The sequence below is a fragment of the Pinus tabuliformis genome, chromosome 8, assembly GCF_031772625.1.
Source record: "Pinus tabuliformis cultivar Carrire ecotype Pingquan chromosome 8, CPIR1, whole genome shotgun sequence".
Taxonomy (NCBI): domain Eukaryota; kingdom Viridiplantae; phylum Streptophyta; class Pinopsida; order Pinales; family Pinaceae; genus Pinus; species Pinus tabuliformis.
In genome coordinates, this window is record NC_142294.1 from 1840066016 (window position 1) to 1840073080 (window position 7065).

Below are 7065 nucleotides of genomic sequence, written 5' to 3' on the forward strand. Positions count from 1 at the left end.
GCAACAGTTAAAGTAATTTGCATGCATTAGCTATCTTTGAAAAATTACTTGTAATGCAAGTATAGAGTGTTTGTAATAATGTCCTTTCTTAATTCATATAAACATCCTCATATCCTTCAGAAGTGTGCTCTTAATGTTAAGAATGATTATAGGATTTAAAATTTCTTTTGCTTGCAGGAATAACTAAAATGATAAGCAGAAATGTAACATTTGTTGTGAAGTAAATGAATAAATCAGAGTGCAGGAAACTACATGCACTAGTACAGGAAGAATCTTCTTGCATGACCCGAGTGGAAGTAAACCAAGACAAGAATTGCAGGAAAGGAATTACAGGAAAGAAATAAGCTCAATCAACTTCCAAACCACGGATCCATTCACACTTAAATATGAAATAAATTTAGCTCAGAACTCTGAAATAAATACAAGAATCATTCAAACCACGCAACTGCAAATAAATGTTTACACAGACCTTTCAAATGGCGAAAGAACAAGTGTAAACGAAACGAATTAGCACTCAAGTACGCATAAAATATAAGTTAGACACAGTGTGTGAATAACATGGTGAGTTCCTTGTATTACTTGATCAACAAATATACATGATGGCGCAATTCCAGCCCAGAGCCGAGGGCAATACAAAATTACACAACGAATGAAATTACAACTTAGATCCTCCCTGGTTCTTCCTATAGCCTACATTTTATACAGTCTTTCAGCCTTAGCCTCATTCTGCTAATTATAGTATTTCCTTATTCGAGCCTTTCGGCCAAACGGACTAACAACCAATATTACAAAACTGGCTAATAGTTATAATGGAAAATGAACTTCGGTAGCCGTAGACCATCCTTGGCATGTATCCCTGACTAGATGCCCTCATATCTAACCTCAGTTAGCCCGAAACTGAACTAGGAGTCATGGACCAAAATGCCCGCGTGGAAGGATTTGAACTGTTATGGAGATCTCGGAGCAACATTGTTGGTGGTGCAGGAATCTGCCTGCACTGATCATGCTAACTCATAATTAACACTTAGTTCCTCAATTACTTTTAGGAAATTAAACATAAGTTACAAGAGATACTAACAGGCATGAAATCTATATAAAATAATTAATAAAGCACTTAATAAATCTTAATTATAAAATATGAAGCATATGTAGGAATGGATGATTATCTTGGATTAGTGCAGAAATGAGACGGTTAAGTAGAGATAAAATAGAGGTTAAAGTTTGTGGAAATGGGGTAAAAATAGAGCAATTTGGGACAACAACATGTTCTCTTCAACTTCCATTGCTATCTATTTATCTTAAGCTAAAGTGGAAGGTTTCTTGTCCCTTAACACATAGGTTAAGTGACCACCCACTGCTTTTATGAACTTATCAAGAATATTGGCTTCAGATGGCTTCAAATGATCAGGTATATCTCTGACTATCGTATCAAATTTTTGAATGAATTCTCACACATCCTCCCTTCCCTTTGTTATTTGGTACAATATTTTGGTATTAAAGGTCCCTTGGGCATTGCATGACCACCTCTTCATGAATAGGTCTTCAAATTCATCAAAATCTTTTATGCACGCAGGGGGAAGACTAAGTACCAATCTCTTGCTTGTCCCTCAAGTGATAAGGCAAAAAGCATCATGATCCTGTCTTCATCAAAGACCATTCTAGGGGACATTTTCCAATAGAATTATTCAATACAACCATGGGTAGTCCAAGTAGCATCCCCTTTGAATTTGGGTAACCATTAGTTATGCTTTTCATGTAGTGGTTTGGGATCATCACTAAATTTCAAAGTGGAAAAGACACTAACCAAGATTCTTTCACTCTGGGTCATCATGGGTTGATATTGTTTCAGATCAGTGTTAGAACTATATGGCATATTTGGAGATGGATCATTGACCTTCTCAAATTGAAGGAAAAGAGTGGTTCCAACTAGTGATGGAGTTCATTCTCCCATTTTTACAGAAGTCCTAATTAAATGAGGAATGTTGTCTCGTTCAAGTAAACTAGGGGTTTGGACAATGAGTGGAGTTAACAAAGTAATTCATTATAGATGTATTCAATGAACCAATTCCTGAATGATTCACTAGGGAGGTAGACCTGCTTTCTCCCCAACAACGATGCCAAAATGTTACCACTCAAACTAGTAGGGGACCTAAAGGGGATTCCTAAAGGGTCAAATGATAGACCAAGGGCAACAAATGGACACTTAGCCCACTGTCACCTCATCTAAGGCTCCCTACTATTTATGGAATTTCACCGATGGGAGGAAACCTAATATATATGGAGTCAAAATGAAGGATAAATTGATAATTAGATATAAAGTGACCCAAATAATTTGTTACCAGAAAAGGGTCAAGAATGGAGCTCTCTTTCTTTCTAATCAAGATATGAGGCCTTCTAGGAGAAGGATGTGGGGATTTTAGGGTTAGGTTTATGGAATATGACTTTTGAAAGACTATCCCAGTCCCTAGAATCCTTATTAAAATTGGTATCCCAGATAGTTCTTGAAGAATTGTCTTTTCAAAGGAGTGGGACCACATAGGACCACGTGGACCCAACCTAGGCCAAGGGACAAGGATTTCATAACCATTGATTTTCTTAACCCTAAAAAGGAGGGGGAAAGGATCAAAGTAAGAATTTGCACTTAAAGGTGTTGAATTGAACCCATGAGGCACTAGCCTTGGGGATACTAGGGAAAAGTTTGATCTAAGAGCTAGGGCTTGGATTTTCTCACAAATCCACCATTGGAATGGCTTCAAAATTGGAGGATGATTTGAGGACACACTAGCACAGGAGAGGCTAGGAGATCAAAATTTTTGGACGGTTACTTTGTTAGGAAAATCATGCCCCAGGTGACCCAAGTTGGGTATACCTAGATAAAGATGAAAAGGAGTTGAATTGTAAGTGACCACCTCTTAGTAGATCAGTGCCTTAGTCTTGGGAGAATGGATTCTATGATAAATATGAATAAGGAATTTGTTTCTTAGTCAAGGAGGCCTTAATACTACTCGCCAGCCTTCTAGGGAAAAGCAAAGCAACCTTACAACCTTTATTCTTGGACTTGAAAAAGGTGACGTCTTATCAATATAAATTCATTTATAACATTATCCCTAGGAAATTTCATTCAAAACTACATGGCTCATACATTGATATATATATATATATATATATATATATATATATATATATATATATATATATATATATATATATATATATATATATATATATATATATATATATATATATATATATAGAGTGAGAGAGAGAGAGAGAGAGAGAGAGAGAGAGAAGCAATATTCCACAATTTAAGCAGTAAACGCATGCAGTAATTTGCCCTAAAAATAACAAAATTCCCAATCCACTGTATATGACAAATTAAAATAAAATTAAAATTAAAATAATGTACTTACATGTAATATATATATCCAACCATCCAAAATTTGATAATAGAGAACCTCCACGATAAGATAAACCAAATCCAAACATCAAAAACCATCCATAAAGCTCAAATTCATCCTCCCAGAAAAAAGTGTGAAATTCCCAAGAGAGAGAAGAGAATCCAATCCAAAGTGATAATGTGAAAACAAAATCATCTCACTTTTATTTATACACTAATGAGGATCTCGAATTAGTCTCTTAGGCCTACATAAGCACCCAAAATAACATAATGTGTTAATAACCTAACTTTTGGTGACAAGCCCACCAAACTGGCTCACAAAATAAGAAGCCCCTTGATGAGCCTCATCATGGGGTAATTATATGGGCCTTAATTCACCTCCTAGCTTAGTCAAACCAACTATTCTCATAACTTATTGCATGCTTTTGATTATATTTTGTTTATGAGGTGAGTTAGAGTTGGATATTTTGCTTTGTGGTCTAATATACATTTAATGCAGGATTAAAGGAGAAAATCAAGGAATTTTGGCAAAGACCAAGGTCAAAACTCAAGTGGGACAAGGGAGAAGGATTAAAGGAGGTAAATACTAATCATTTACTACCCCTCCATTTGAATATTCCTCCATTAGCTCGAAGTGCAAACAACCAAATCATGAGGACTAGAAGGCAGCCGAGTAAGTGAGAGACAAAGAACTAGTTTAACTCAAGTTTGGGAGCTGAGCCTCCCTAATTTTAAGGATGTCATTGGGGAATTCAGATGTATAAGTCGAGAGGCATAGGACCTCAGTAGGATTCATATTTTTTATTGTAAAAATCTACTCTATTGTCAAGCTACAAGACTTAGGACAATTATTTTGAATGTAATTTCTTGTTTTGGTAATAAGAATGAGTTTTGTTTTGAGCCAACTTTGAGTTAACTCAGATGGCTGAAGCTCTTGCGTTGGGGACCAACCCCAGCAGCCAAGACTCCTCTTGATTGTACATGTATGATTAGTTTAGATTCATAGCTTAATTGTAAATTTGGTTATTAGATGCATTTTCATTACAAGTAGTGTAGATTAGATTGGTTGTGTGATAGTTTGATTCCATTTGTACTTTATTTCAAGTAGAATGTTATAAAGGAGAAAAAGGATCACCACAAGGTTGTTAGCAGGTGTCTCGGGCTCACTTCCTCCCTCTGGGACCATGACTTGAGGAAGGGACCCTTACGTAGCCCCAAAAACACAATTTTCTAGTTCTTTTATGAGCTTTGGAGTTTGTTGTCTTTAATTTAGTATTTGGTTAATGTTTCAAGGTAGATTTAATTGTCATCTTTTCCATATCCATTTCTGTAGTAGATCACTCATGCTTTCATTCCTTTTGGCAGCTTTCTTTATGCATAATATAGGCAGTTGATTCATTAGTTCTACTTTTCTAGTTTATGAAAATGTATCTTGTTGCATAACATTTTTGGAAGACACACATGTTTTATGTAGAGTAGGTGCTTCAGGAGGAGACCAAGACTTCGTAGCCAGCAGCCACCGTCCACTTCATCCACCTTAGCCATCCCTTGTTTTCACCATCACCCTCACTAGTTTTTCATTATTTTTCATCAAAATTCTCCCAAACACATTGAGTGGATCTAGCCATCTATCATCTTGGATATTGACTCTTGAGTGATCCTAGACGTTCTAACAGTCCATTGCACCCATCACACACCTTTCCTAAGCCTCCCATCACCTCCAACACCTCACATTTAGCTCTGAGTTGTATCCTATACGTTTCCTGTAATTCTTACAGGATCATCCTGTAGGTTTTCTTGAAGTCACTTGTTTTGAGGCCGAATTGATGGAAAACCTCTAGGAGGTCACCAAAAACCTCCTAGGGACCCTCCACACCATCCAAACACTCCATAAACGTTCTAGACATCCTCAAACACTCTTAATCCACCTCTCACATCCACAAGAACAATTAGTTTGCATACCTGATTTTGCATAAAAAGACCAAAAAAGTGAAAACAGATCTAGTTTAGTTTATTTACCTGCACATTAGTGTTGTTTGATGCTTCTTACTTCTGCAACTTAGATAGTAGCATTTTTTTATTGTTGATTTAGCATTTCTGCTTAGCATAGCTTCTTAAATTGTTAATTAGGGTATGGTGTGGTTTAGAATTACATGTTGGCCTTCTCCATTACTACAATAGAGTAACTCTCTTAGAGTAGATTTACCTTCCTTCCATCAAAGAATCAAGCTTCTTCTGACTCCATAGAAGTCTGGCTTGAAACCCTAGTGGTCTCTCACCAGTTGAACAGTGACAATAGGCATAACCATCACTTTTTACTTATGCATACAACACTGTCACCTCCAAGTTTGTATGAACCTTGGGTTGATAAGTAAAGCTAGTAGCCCAGGAGTTGTAGCATCCTTGCTGCAATACTGCTGCTCATCACTTTTTGGCACCATTTCCAGGGAGGTGTCTGAGTAGAATGTGATTACTTCTTTGTTTTCTTCTATTTCTTCTCTTCAATATTCTACCATTAGTTTATTTCTGCAAAATTAATCTAGTTGTTTCCTTTATTTCATTTTGCATTGTCTTCTTTCCTTTCCATTTTGAAAGTAAGATTTCAATTCAATAAGTAGCGTTTTCATTCTATTAGTAATATTCATTCAATTAGCAATTTCAATTCTGCAAGTACTTTCCAAGTCTAAAAGAATACAAAACCAGCCCAAAAATATTTCCTTTCATGCCTTGTAGGAATAGGGACAACTTAGGAAATTTTTTTCCAAATACCCCCACTACATCCAACAACCAACCTTCTATCTTCTTCGGTGGTTGTGAACTGGAGGAACCCTTAGGGTGAGAAACTTGACATATTTAAAGAACCTACGGGGGAAGAAGAAGAAGAGGAACCCATTCCTACTGAACCAATGGATGAAAACTTAAATGATAGAGGGAATAGAGAGAGAGTCGAGGGTTCCTTTCCCATCAGGGAAACCAATGGGGACACTAAGATGAAAAATATAAGCCCCTTTTCCCTACGTCATTTCCATGACCTAACCAAAGAGGACCCCAACACTTTGCTATTTGAGTTTCTTATTATATGTCGTACCTATGACTATATAGATGATGAGAAACAGTTAAAACTATTTCTATCTACCCTCAAGGATGCAACATTACACTGGTTCATGGGTTTACCTGGAGATAGCATCATAACATGGGCTTAGATACAGTAGGCCTTTAACAAAAAATATCGGGCTGTTTTCAGTCAATACTAAAGAAGAAATTTTTAGGATGACCATAGGCAATGATGAATCCTTAGAGGATTACGAATAAAGATTCCAACTTAGTTACAAAAGGGCCAAGTGCACACTTGACCCTGAGTCATTGAAGCTGGTCCTACTTAGGGGAGCAAGAGAATATCTTCTGGATACCTTACATTTGTTAGCAAGAGGATATATCTACCAATTACCCTATGAGGATATCAAGACTGTCTTTAGAAACCATCCTAGGACAGCCAGGAAAAAGGGTAGGGGTAGTCAACCTATGGCCAGTACATCATCTTCCAACTCATCCATCAAGGGTGAAATTGGAAACATGCTAGAAGATTCCAAAAGTGATATGCTGCAAATCCTTACCTTGCAAATGGACACCATGAACATTAAGAGGAAGCAGGAAGAAGCAGAGAGAAC